This window comes from Mandrillus leucophaeus, unplaced genomic scaffold, assembly GCF_000951045.1.
Source record: "Mandrillus leucophaeus isolate KB7577 unplaced genomic scaffold, Mleu.le_1.0 Scaffold16, whole genome shotgun sequence".
Classification (NCBI taxonomy): domain Eukaryota; kingdom Metazoa; phylum Chordata; class Mammalia; order Primates; family Cercopithecidae; genus Mandrillus; species Mandrillus leucophaeus.
In genome coordinates, this window is record NW_012101587.1 from 6838900 (window position 1) to 6851696 (window position 12797).

Genomic DNA, 12797 nt, shown 5'->3' on the forward strand with positions numbered 1-12797 from the left:
ATTTAGGATAGTTAGCTCTTCCTGTTGAATTGATCCCTTTACCATTATGTAATGGCCTTCTTTGTCTCTTTTGATCTTTGACGGTTTAAAGTCTGTTTTATCAGAGACTAGTATTTTTAAAAAATTGTTATAACCAGATATTATTTGGTTTTACAGATGAGAACACTGAGGTTCAATCAGGGTTTTAAAATGGCCTAAGACGACTCTTTAAAACCAGCAACAAATTCCCTGTGTTTCTTCTGCCCTACACTGAGCAAATTTGACAATATCACACATATCATTGTGCTTCATTTGGGTTGAGTGGGTAGGAAAGAAACCCTTTCTTAGCAATATTTTGAAGTATTTGAACGCAGCAGCACAGAGAGCATCAGTCCTGACCACTTGTGACTCTCAGGCATGAAAACCACAGAAGGGTTGCCTCCCATAGGGTAAGCTGGCCCAAGACCACGGGGGGCTGGGAGGTGGTCCCGTGCATCCCTTCACTCTTGCTCTGTGCACCTTTGAGTTCATATATGAAATTTCTCCACTCAGAACTTAGTGAATACTCAAATGTTTGTTAAATACATCTAGCATTTTGAGAGTGGGGTAATTGCATACATTTTTTCCCCTCTGATTTGTCACACCTGAAAGGAATGAGAATTCACTTAAAGGAAAACTAACGTTAAGGTTCCTTTGAAACTAATTTTTTCATCTACAAAGTAGAGATAATAACACTGGATGGTAAGATACTGTGAACAGGCAGTGTGGAGGATGAGGGGAGCTTTTTCACTGTTGTTCTGTGTCTTGCCTTATTATTTTAGAGTTGCTAGGTGGGTTTTTTCCTAAGAAAAAAGGACGAAGTCTGCAAATTGCCAGGGCAGAATCTATTTCTTTAAACCTTGTTATTCTGGAGTGTAATTTTTATTCTCATTATCAGGCGAAAACAGCACCAACTGAAAAGGCTTTCTTTAATCATTCAATTCATTGCAACATTCCCTCAAAGGAAAAAAGTCAATAATAATGTTCAAATGTAGCAACTGCAGAGAAGTAAAATACAAAAGTACTTAGAAGTAAAATACAAAAGTACTTTTGCTGCTTGTTCCCTTAAGCAGGTGCTTCGTGTTTCTTCTGAAAAACAATCTTTTTTTCCCAAATTTTGCTTTGACAAGCATCCTCAAGATGAACAGAATAAAGCAAGCAATCAACTAGAACCTGCACACCTTTATTTTAAGATAACCCTCCTGATCAGAAAGTTGGCAGCGGTAAAGCGCAGAGTGAATGGAAGGTACAAAGTTTAAACTCATTCGAAGGTTTAAGGAGGCAGTTTTGTGTTTTAGAGTCCCATGGAAAAGAGAAGGAGAGGGCTTTTTAACAGAATAAAGAAAAGAAAAATATTGCCAAAGTCCCTAAGACAGTTCCCAGAAAGGCCAGATGTATGTGGATATCCTAAAAGTCTGTGAGAGTCCTTTTCTTTTTTTTTTTTCCAGACGGAGTCTTGATCGCCCAGGCTGGAGTGCAGTGGCGCGATCTCAGCTCGCTGCAAGCTCCGCCTCCCGGGTTCCCGCCATTCTCCTGCCTCAGCCTCCGGAGGGGCTGGGATGCACCACCCCGCCCAGCTAATTTTTGTATTTTTAGTAGAGACTAATTTTAGGGTTTCACCACGTTGGCCAGGATGATCTCCAGCTCTTTAAAAGTGAAATGAGGAACTTCCTTGAGAGGAGAAGCAGCCCTGATTTTACAGAGACTCCAGTTCTGACCACTGGGATGGGCCATTCCCTTCTGGGGCTGTTTTAACTGCTCCCTTCGTGGGCAGGCATTACCTGAGTTTGGTCCGGATTTCCTTTCTGGTTTTCGGTTCTTGTGAAAGTGCTTTTCTTGTGTAGATAGTTGTTAAATTGGTGTCCTTGCTGGAGGGACGATCTGTGGAGCGTTCTGTTCCGCCATCTTGCTCCGCCTCCCGCCTGAGCATTGCTTTTAATGGCCTCGGTGGCAGCTGTGATTTTATCCCTGTCACGTGAGATGGATATTAAACTTCCACAAGGGGAAGAAAGTATCCACAGCATAAAACTCGGGAATCAATTCCAGTTTTGCCACTTACTGGCTGTGTGAACTCGGCCATAAGTGACCCTACCGTTGTAAGGGGTCAGTTCTTAAGAAGATTGTTTAAAAAAATATTGTAGGGCCAGGTGCGGTGGCTCACACCTGGTAACCCAGCACTTTGGGAGGCAGAGGCGGATGGATCAACTGAGGTCAGGAGTTTGAGACCAGCGTGGCCAACATGATGAAACCCCGTCTCTACTAAAAATAGAAAAATTAGCCTGGTGTGGTGGCGGCACCTGTAGTCCCAGCTACTCCGGAGGCTGAGGCAGGAGAATAGCTTTAACCCGGGAGGCAGAGGTTGCAGTGAGCCAAGATTGCACCACTGCACTCCGACCTCACCAACAGAGTGAGATTCTGTCTCAAAAAAAAAAAAAATTGTAGGAAAAATGCAAAAAAAGTTATTAGTACAGTACTTTGCATACAGTAAGTGCTCAGTAGGTGGGGACTAGGGTGGCACAAGTGGATTTCCTTATCTTGATTACTGAAGCTTTTTGACAAACCCCCACCCCACACACGCTAATGTTGTGTCCAAGGCAAATGCCTGACTATCCTCGCCCTAGTGCCAGTACTGAGGCTAGTAGATATTGGCTATTATTCTTATTACTATTGAGGAAGTTTATTTTGCACCTCGTTGTGTCCCCAACACCTGAGGCAGACCTCCCAGCAGGTAGTTTGAGAAGAATGGTAAATGAGGATAACACACAGCTTTTCTACTCAAAAATATTAATAAAATTATATTGTTTTAAAAACCTGGTTCAGCTATTGCTAACTCTAACTAAATGAGCTTCAGAGAAAAAGATGTTATATCATTCATTCATTCACTTCTATATTTTATAAACTTTAAGATGAAGGTAGATTTTTAACTCCAAATTATATAAAAACCAAACAATATTCAGAATTGGAGTTTTTATGGCTTTGGGATACATGGCTCATGGATTGATATTAGAATATTATACAAAGTATATTTGGTTAATTAATATAGGTTTGAAATGGTAGATGTTAAAATGAAAACACATTCTATAAAAATATTTGATTAATACTATAATTTATCTATGTTAATGTTAACCATTCACATTTCTTGTTAATCCTCAATTGTATTATGAATATCATAACTGAAAACAGAAAATTTTTTGATATTTCTAAACCTTAGAAATACATTTCTTCAGAAAAAATATATCAGTTATCCTTTAGTTACACCTACTTCGATTTTTGCAAAGAAAGCAATTTTGACATGGAAAATATACAGAAAAAAATCTGCCTAAAAGGTTGCAAGTTATTGTTAACATAAAAAGTATGAAGGAAAAAGTATCTTTTTTGTTTCTATTTTTGGCCCCTATGCCCTGTGAACTGACTTTCTTCAGCAGAGATTTCGGATACCTATTTGCATTTTAGATAAACACATTTTCTTTGCTATTCTTTTCCTTTCTCCCATGCCAAAATACACCCCTGGTGACTAATCATCAAAAATATCTCCTAATAGGAAAGATTTAATTTGTAATAAAATCTATGGAAAAGGCTGTGCAAATGAAAAATCAGTATAAAACAAAACTGAGCCTTTTTAAAGAGATAATAAATATTTGAAACCATATTTCATACAAAATAGGTCACAAAATGCTACTAAACTCGCTCTGTGACTCTAATAAATTGGTGCATGCCTTTAGAAAATGAAAATAGCAATGCTCATTAAAAGTACAAATAAGACAAATAGGGACTAGCATTTTCTATTGCAACACTGGATGGTTTTCGTTATTATTTATTCACAGTAAGCAGGGGATGGATGTAAACTGACCTCATCTGGGACCTCACATGGCTTAAGATGTCAGGGACATGGCATGTTTCTCATTATAGGGAATAAGGAGTTGCAGATTGTGTTAGTTGGGGTTCTCCAGAGAGTCAGGACCAATAGGATACAGAGAGAAAGAGACAGCAAGAGATTTATTATGAGGAATTTGTTCACATGATTATGGAGGCTGAGAAGTTCCACAATCTGCTGTCTGTGAGTTGGAGGCCCAGGAAATCCCGTGGTATAAGTTCCAGTCCGAGTCCAAATGCCCAACAAGCAGATGTTCCACTGTCTGAGGGCCGGAGGAGATGGATGCCTCCACTCAAGCAGACAGCAGGTTCTTCCTACCTCTCCCTTTTGACGTGTTGAAGTCCTCAATGAATTGGAGGGTGCCCACTCGCACTGGTGAGTTCGTGGGCATCAACCCACTTCTTTACCCAGTCTACTGATGAAAATGCTAATCTCTTCCAGAAACACACGCACAGACACGCCCAGAAATACTGTTTTACCAGCTGTCTGGGCATCCCTAAGCCCAGTCAAGTTGACACATAAAGTAACCATGTAGATTATTTCTACTCCTAATACAAAGAAAACAAAATACCAATAGCATAAAATATAGAAAAGCAAAAGTAGTTAAAACCTCTATAGCTTAAAGAATATTTTGATGATATTCAAATCCAAGCCATTTAAATTAAAAAAAAAAAGACACTCCTTCTTTGACCCTTCCAATTTATTTTACAGAAGCAAATACTCTTCCACATTAGCTCTCAGTGTTTAAGAGTGGGCTCCTAGTGCTTAGACCTACTGCAAAGTGGTCCTGGGCTAAGAACTAAGGGATTTCTCAAAATGAACATGTCCAAATTATTGTACCTGGGCAACAATCCTTCAAGCTTTTTGAGTCAGGTCATCTTCATAGAACTTTCATGACACATTCAATTTCAAACATGAAGAAAATTTTAATCATCCATTTTACATATATAACATTTTTTATAGAAAGTAAAATTTAATAGAACCCTAAGATTTTATGTTTTGTAAATTTATATACAGTCAAGTTACTTATTTTAAAAACTATATTAGGCAGGCTAGTACCTCATCAGAAATATGTCCAAGTGTTTCCCCATTATCTCTAGAGAGCAATGTACTATTGGAGCATATTGAATGCAATCCTCACATTCTAACATTGACAACCCAGGACTAGAGATACACATAAACAGAAAATGCCAAGATTAGTAACCATACTAACAATTCAGAACTGGTCATGTGTGTGTGTGTGTGTGTGTGTGTGTGTGTGTGTGTAGAGGTATAAATTCTATACTCCAAAAAAGTGAATATTTTGGTTATTTTATTCTTGCTGTTTCAGATATCTACATCTTACACACGTACAGATGTATTTCTACATACATTTCATAAGTCAAGTTCATGCGCATGCTCACAGACTGGCTTGTTGGGACACTTACCAGGGCACTTAAGATAATACTTACATGTATTATCTTAAGCCATAAAAAATTGCTCTTTATAAAAATTGTGGTAAGGACACTTAATATGACCCCCTTAACAACTTTTAAGTAAATGATCCAATATTATTACTATAGGCAGAGTGTTGTACAGCAGATCTCTAGAATTCTTATCTTGTAGAACTGAAACTTTGTACCCATGGAAACTCAACTCACCATTTCCCTTTCCTCCTACCTTCTACCCTATGGCAACTACTGTTCTACACAGCTTTTATGAGTCTCGTCTTTTAATTTAATTTTTTTTTTTTTTTGAGACAGGGTCTTGTTCTGTTGCCCAGGCTTCAGTGCAGTGACACAAGCATAGCTCACTGAGTTCCAGTGATTCTCCTACATTTGCCTTCTGAGTAGCTGAGACTATAGACATATTCCACCAAACCTGGCTAACTTTTTAATTGTTTTAGTAGAGATGGGGTCTCACGATGTTTCCCAGGCTGGTCTCGAACTCCTTGACTCAAGCAGTCCTCCCACCTTGGCCTCTCAAAGTGCTGGGATTATAGGTAGGAACCACCACACCTAGCTGAGTCTCACTTTTTTAGATTCCACATGTAAATAATATCATGTGATGTTCGTTTTTAACGTCTTTGAGTAAATACCACATAGTGTAACTGCTAGATCATATGGTAAAGCTGTGTTTTGTTTTGTAGGAAACCATAAAACTCTCTTCCAAAGTGGCTGTACCATTTTGCATTCCCACCAGCAATGAATGAGAGTTCCTGTTGCCCCACATCCTTGCCAGCATTTGGTGTTGTCAGCGTTTTGGATTCTGGCCATTCTAATAGTGATATTGTGATATCTCACTGTTGTTTTAATTTGCATTTCCCTGATGACATATGACGGGAAGCATCTTATGTGCTCATTTGCCATCCATATATCTTCTTGGTGAGGTGTCTACTCAAGTCTTTGGCCCATTTTTTAATTGAGTGTTTGTTTTCTTATTGCTGAGTTTTAGGTGTTCTTTGTATATTTGAAAAACAATTCTTTATCAGATATGTCTTTTGCAAATATTTTTCCTAGTCTGTGATTTGTCTTTTTATTCTCTCAACAGTGTCTTGTAATAGTCACCCTGATAAGTATGAGGCAATAAATTATTGTAATGAAAGAAATTAGAGAAGACATAAATAAATAGAAAGGCTTCCTGTGTTCATGAACTGAAAGAATTAACATCTGTTAAAATGTCTATTCTCCCCAAACTGATCTATGAATTTCATGCAATCCCTATGAAAAGCTTAATAATATTTTTTGCAGAAATAGGAAAAACAATTCCAAACTTCATACAATATTACAAAAGACCTCAGATAGCCAAAGCAATCTTAAGCAAAAAAAAAAAAAAAAAAAAAAAGCTGAAGACATCACACTGCCTGATATCAAAGTATACTACGAAGCTATAATAATCAGAACAGTATGGTACTGGCATAAAAATGGATAATATAGACCAATGGAACAGGATAGAGTGCTCAGAAATAAGCCCATACGTTTATAGTCAACTGATCTTGAAAAATAGTGCCAAGAACACACAATAAGGAAATGACAATCTCTTCAACAAATGGCGTTGGGAAAATTGGATATCCACATGCAAAAAAGTAAAACTGTGCCCTTACACCATAAGCAAAAATCAACTCAAAATGGTCTAAGGAATTAAACCTAAAACCCAAATGTATAAAACTCCTAGAAGAAAACACAGGGGAAAAAATTCATGGAATTGGTCTAGGCAATGACCTCTTGAATATAACACCAAAAGCACATGCAGCAAAAGTAAAAATGGACAAGTGGGAGTACATCAAACTATAAAGCTTCTTTACCACAAAGAAAACAATTGGCCAGGTGAAGAGACAGTGCATGGATTTGGAGAAAACATTTGCACACTATATATCTGATAAGAAGTTAATATCCAAAATATATAAGAAACTCCTACAACTCACTTAGCAAAGAAAACAAATAATTCAATTTAAAAATGGACAAGAGCTTGAATAGACATTTCTCAAAAGAAGACATGCAAATGGTCAACTGGTATATGAAAAGATGTTCCACATCACTAATTATTAGGGAAATGCAAATCACTAACATCTTAGCTATAATACATTTAGCTTCTAATCTCTTAAAGTGTGAGGAATAGAACACAAAATCTGACTAATTTGTGGTGACTGAGTTTCTGTAACATTTTTCAGTAGTCATTTCTATTCAACTCTACTTTTTCTCAAGCAATTACTGGATTATAGATGTTCTTTTTTCCTGACATCTCCAATCTATTAGTGTCTCTACCCTAGATAGTCTTCAAGCCTGCCTTCAATGCTAAGAAGTACAGATTGTAGATTTGTTCCTTAACCTGTCAGGATCTTCCTTCACACGAACATAAAACCTGATTCATCACATATCACATATGGGTCTATTGGTTTGAAAACACCTTCATCATAGCTCATTTGCTGGATAAGATAATGGGTAAAGGCATAATGTTTCCCTGCAGTTCAAAGTAAAAATGTGAAGTAATCCAATTTGAGACTTTAGGAAGATGATGGTTTCTCTACTGTATCTAGCCAATGTTGATGACAAAATGTCTAACAGGAACTTACCTAGTTTATGCACCCTTAACTCAGGGAACATTTCTGAGAATACGGCTTGAACAATGTATTGAGAAAGAAAACAATGTGGGTTGTGGTTTTTTTTTTTTTTTACCATAGAGAACATTATGCCTCTACTACAGATATACAAATAATTAAAAATCACCACTACCATGTAATACAGATTTTGTTCAACAAATCACTTAGCTTCTCTTCCAGACTTATCAACTTTCCATCCAAGACCACTACTCTCATTTTCACTTTTAAAACCATCTGAACTTGCCAAAATGCCAGGCACCTTGCTGTATAGACATATTAAGCCGATGCTAGCAATACTAAATTGAGAAGAACTGAGAATTCATTCATGAACTCAAAAGATTATCAACGCAAAAAAGAAACATTCCAAGCTTTGCATAATGGCTGTCTAATGCATTTCAATGAGCCTTCCCTGTTTCACTCTTGCAGTAGTTGTGAATTTTGTAAGGGCTAACATTTTATGTATATTTAACATCCTCACAATTGTATATTAAATAAATAAATGTCTTATACATCAGTCTAATCAGATTGTTAACAATGATTGATTACTAAGTTGGGGACAAGGAGGTTCTATGAAATATGCTTCTTTATTCAGGCAATAACCCAGCTAGGAAAACTGGGAGAGCTCTCCCGCTCCCTTTAAAATTCTAGTGACATCAAAAATAGAAGAAAATTAGGACAAAAGGAGAAAGAAACTTCACTTTTGAATATAAATGGAAAAGTAATAGCAACAGATTCTAGCAATTCGGTTTTTTTTTTTTTAAATCGACTTGTAGGAATTGTCACAGGAAAGCAAGGATAGCTTATTAGAAAAATGTGTTAATGAAATTTATCACATTAACAGATGAAAGGAGAAAAACCATATGATCACCTTTCAATAGATGCAGAAAATATTTGATAAAATTCAACACTCAATCTTCTTAGTAAACTAAAATAAGATGAGAATATTCTTATCTTCAAATAGTGAATGAAGCATAAATATTAGGCTGGTGTAAAAGTAATTGTGGTTTTCGCCATTACTTTCAATGGCAAAACTGCATTTACTTTTGCGCCAACCTAATAGCACATCTAATCATGAAAGTTGAGATATAATCTCTTTAAAGTCAAGAAGAGGGTAAGCATGTCCACTAACATCCCTTCTATTCAACAATATAGTAATTCACAGAAGTGAGATTTCTGGATTAAAAAGCATATGGATAAGCATTTATAATTGTGATAATACATTGCCAATTAGCCTTCATAGATGTTGAATAATTTTGCACTTGTTTTTCAGGAGTGTATGAAAGGATCTGTCTCCCCCTAGTCTCACCAATACAGCAGTTGTCAAATTGTAAAATTTTTGAGTGAAAAATGATATAATATGGCATTTGAGGCATTTTTAAAATCTATTTTAGAATTCTTCTAAATATGTGAGAGGTAACTAATAGAGTACATCACTCAGCAACTTGATGTGCAACCCCAGCTTAGCTCCTGATGATTACTGGGGAGCGCACATCACCTGGGATGTCTGGCTCAGCTGATCCAACCCCACAGGCTATCTGCCTGAAACTACACGCCAGACTTCAAACAAGACGCCCCCAGGGGAACAAAAAAATCACACTCAACTCAATGGGCCAGTAAATCTACAGACACATTAGAGATAATTAATCGTTACTCAAAGCACTGAGACATTGGTTATTTAATTATGCAGCAATACATAGCCAAAACGCCCCTAGCATGATTAATCAAGAAAAAAAATTTTGCTAATATTAGGAATAAAAAAATACATTGTTACAAACCCTCCAGATAATGAAAAGAAAATGAAAGGATAGTATAAATATCTTTGTGGTAATACATTTTCAAATTCAGATGAAATGAACAAATTCCTTGAAAAGCAGTTTCTGAACTGACTCAACAAAAAACAGAAAAGCTAGGTTAAGTATTGAATAAATTAAATCTACAATTAAAATCCTGCCTACAAGAACAGTTTTCTAGGTCTAGATGGTTTCAAAGACAAATTCTTTTAAAAGTTCAGATAATAATTAATGCCAATCTTAAACTCTTCTAGAAAACAGAAAAAAAAAATGAAAATTTAACTGATTTTATAGGGACAAAATACCAAAATCTGGCAAGAATATTAAAAGAAAGGAAAACTACAACCAAATTATCTTATAAATATGAACACAAAATATCTTAAAGAAAATATTAGCAAATAGAATTCAGTAATACATAAAAGGCTTTGCCACAATTCAATGGGAAAAAAAAAACCTTTCCAATAAATTGTATAGAGTCAATTGGATATTGATGTAGGAAAAAAAAATTGAATCATACCTCACATATACACTGAAGTTCATTTAAGAGCCCTGAGTCTATTAGACCACCAGAGAAGATGCCAAACGTCCACTTGAAATGGATCATAGACTTAAATGTAAAAGCTAAAAGAATCAAGTGCCTATGGAAAGCATCAGAAAAGATCGTCGTAATTCGGGACTCAAAAAGATTCATTAAGCAGCGTCTGAAAATCACTCACCATATAACAAAACAATGAAACTAACCTTCATTGCAATTGAGGACTTCTGTTTTTATATTCTAAAAGGCTCATATGCAAAATATAAAAAGAACTTCTACAAATCAATAAGAAATAGGAGCAAATTCCACTTTAAAAAGTGGTTTCAAAAACTTTGAATAGACTTTTCCAAATGAGGATATCAAAATTGTTAATAAACACAAAACACACTGGGGACTCCACAAGCAGGGAGAGAAGGAGGGAGACAGGGGTTGAAAAGCTACCTGTTGGGTGCAATGTTCACTATTCAGGTGGTGCGTTCAAAAGAAGCCCAACCCCAGCATTATCAATATACCATATAACAAACTTGCACACGTACCCCCTGATTCTAAAGTGATAAAATCAGAAAAGAAATTGTTAATAAACATGAAATAGTGTTCAACATCATTACACATCAGAGAAATGCAAACTAAAACCACTATGAGATGCCAATGCACACCCACTTAGAATGGCTACGATTAGAGACTGTCAACAGCAAATGTTGAAAATGATATGGCACAATTGGAACATTGGTGACTGCAAATTAATACAACTCTGGGTCTCTCATTTCTACATATTTTGTGAGTGAGATCCTAACTGCCCTCTGTTCCAAAGCATCTTTTCTGGGATGTGTGTGTAGTAAGCAGCCTTGGAAGTAGTGTCTCCTTCCAGATCAAAGGGCACGCATGCTTCTTATCAAGCATAAGAAATCCAGGTTTCCGTAACTATTCAGCTACAAAAGAGAATGAAAAGCTTCCTATGCTCTCAAATGGAAAGAGCTCCAGGAAAAATAGTTAAGTGAGAACAGCAAGGTGCAGAACAGTAGGGATAAGCGTGCTACTTGTGTTTAAAAAGGGAAGATAAGAATATCTTTTTCTGTTTGCACTACTTGTACATACAGAGAAACAAAGAATTATCAATAAAAACTGGTTGCCTTACGCAGAGAAGAGAGCAGATGAGGCAGGGATGGGAATGAGACTTCATAGTATGCATTTTGCAGCATTATTACAATCATCAAACCATATGAATGTGTTACCTATTCAATAAATTAAGTTTTTAAAAGTAACACTGGCTTTGGTTACTCTCTGTATAAAAGGTAAAATAAAATTTGATTTTTATCTCATCTCATACCCCAAAATAAAATAAACTCTGTAGAAAGCCAACTTTAAACTTTGAAAGGAAGCATCACAGAGCATTTTTATAATATAGCAGAGATTTCTTTAAAATATACAGAAACAAATCAAATATGAAGGAAAAATTGCATGAAATTAAAACATATGTAGATAAAAAGATGCTGTAAACTGAAAAGAAAACCACAGACTGTGAGATGATACTTGTAATGTGAATAAACTACAAAATAGTCTTACATAGAGTTCTCAAAGACCTAATTCAAATAAATAAGAAATAGACAAAGAACCCAAGAGAAAAACAGGCAAAATATGAACAAGCAATTTAGAAAAAAAGAAACTTGCATCGCCAATAAACATATGGAGAAAAAGATAATAGTGAAGGGGAAAGTGCAAGATAAAACAAAAATGAGTCACATAAGATGCCTATCAGGGAAAAATCAAAACTGGGATGACTAAAAATATTAAGATGTGGAAAATGGAATTCTTACACCTTGTAAAATGGTACAAACAGTTTTGGGCAACTTAACACATCTAGCAAAGTTGAAGTTGCACATAACTTACAGCCCAGCAATTCTACTTCTATGGGTCTAATGTAGAATAATTCTCAGCTGGGTGTTAAAGAGACCCCTCTACTCCAAAAAAAAAAAAAAAATGTATATTAAAAAAATATATAACCCAGTATGCTATGGGAATGAATAAATAAAGTGTGGTCTATTCATTCAACAAAACATTGCTTGACGGTTAAATGAAGGGACAAGTATCAACATGGATTAATCTTAAACACATTTTTGGACCAGAAAAGCAGCAGCAAGTTGCAAAAGGTCACGTAAGCCATGATGTCGTTTAAGTGAAAATTTCAGACATACTAGTTTGCATGAAATCCATATGGGCACATAAATGTGTAATAAATATAGCAAATCATAAGGAGGCTTAATACACACCAACTTCTTTGAGGAGCTGCTGTTGGGGTAAAGCAATCCAGTGAGATTTAGTCACCTATTTAACAAAAATGAAGCATTTGTTCTAGGTATGGGGGATGTGGTGGTAAACAAGACAAACTCAGAAAGCTTTATTCCAGGGCAGTAGGTGTGGGTGAGACAGACAGCAAACCAATGAATGTGTAATGTGAAGCTGGTTGTCCATGAGGACGGCGGAAGGCTGAGCAGCAGGAAGACG